We start from the raw sequence: 1,404 nt of genomic DNA, 5'->3' as shown, positions 1-1,404 counted from the left end.
TGGCGCGCGCCCAGAGAGGGCCCCGCGGCGGCCGGCCGGCCCCGGGGCCCCAGGCTGCGCAGCCGAGCTTCGCTGGGGGCCGGGCGCGCTGCTGGGGGCGGCTCCCGGCGGGGCCCGCCGTCCTGGGGGCCCGAGGCAGCGGCAGGTGCCTATCCGGACCGCGCGGGGGGCACCGACGTCCGCCCCCGCCAGCCCCGGGCGCGTGTCGGGGGGCCGGGGGGCTGCCCGGAGCCCTCCCGCCGCGGGGAGCAACTTCCGTCGGAGCCGGCCGCCGCCGGGGCGCCCCCACACCGGCCTGGGACCCCGGAGCGGCCGCCCCCCGCCCCAAACGGCAGCCCGCGCTCGCTCTCGGCCGCGAACGCCGTCGGCCGCGGGCCGCGGGGCGCGGGGACCCGCAGGGCTCCGGGCGGCTGAGGCGGCGCAGGCCGAAGGCCCGGGCAGGGGGTTCCCGAGGCCGCCGGGGCTCGGACGGCGCGTGCCCCCGCCGCAGCCGCCGCACGTGTGGAGCAGGCGGGGAGGCGCGGGGGCCCAGCCCATGCAAGGCGGCGCGGAGCCGGCCGGCGCCCGCCGCCGCTGCCTCCCGCGCCCCGCCTCAGTCGCGGACACCCCGGGCCGCCTCCCCCTTCCGCGCCCGACACGCCGCCGCCATCTTGTTTACCTCCCGCCCCCGCCCTGCGCCGCCGCGCCGCCGCACGCCCGCCGCGGGGCCCGCCCCTCCCGCCGCCGACGTGCCCGCCCGTTGGCTGAGCCGGAAGGCCCCGCCCCGCGACCCGACCCGCCGCCGCTGCCGATTGGGTCGTTTGGACCCAGGCAGGCGCCCAAGCGGGGATTGGTTCGCTCTCGGCCCCGCCCCGGGGGTGGCTACAGCTGGGCTCATTGGCCCGCCGAGGCGCCCGTCACGGGGAGGGGGGGTTTGGCGGGAAGCGGGCACGGGGAGGCGAGCTCGCGGTGTTGACCTCGGAGGGGCTCGGGGCTGGGGTCGGAGTCGTGAGCGGCAACGGCCACCTGGGAACGGCTGTGGGGCGGGCGGAGCCCTCGTGGGCCGGGGCACTCGGCTCGGGGCCCCTCAGCCCAGGCCCCCTTCCAGGCGAGGTCAAGGGTCAAAAAGGAGCCCGAGGCCAAGGGCTCCTGCGAGTCTGCACGGCGGGGTCGTGGGCTCGACCCCCGCGTTGGGCGTGGAGATGACTTCAAAGATAAATGGATCAGGGCGCCTGGGTGGCTCAGTTGGTTAAGCGACTGCCTTCGGCTCGGGTCATGATCCTGGAGTCCCGGGATCGAGTCCCGCATCGGGCTCCCTGCTCGGCAGGGAGTCTGCTTCTCCCTCTGACCCTCCTCCCTCTCATGCTCTCTGTCTCTCATTCTCTCTCTCTCAAATAAATAAATAAAATCTTAAAAAAAAAAAAA

This window comes from Leptonychotes weddellii, chromosome 1 (assembly GCF_054177405.1).
Source record: "Leptonychotes weddellii isolate Sample4059 chromosome 1, ASM5417740v2, whole genome shotgun sequence".
NCBI lineage: Eukaryota > Metazoa > Chordata > Mammalia > Carnivora > Phocidae > Leptonychotes > Leptonychotes weddellii.
The sequence above is the reverse complement of the archived record's forward strand: the minus strand, read 5'-3'. Positions refer to the sequence as shown.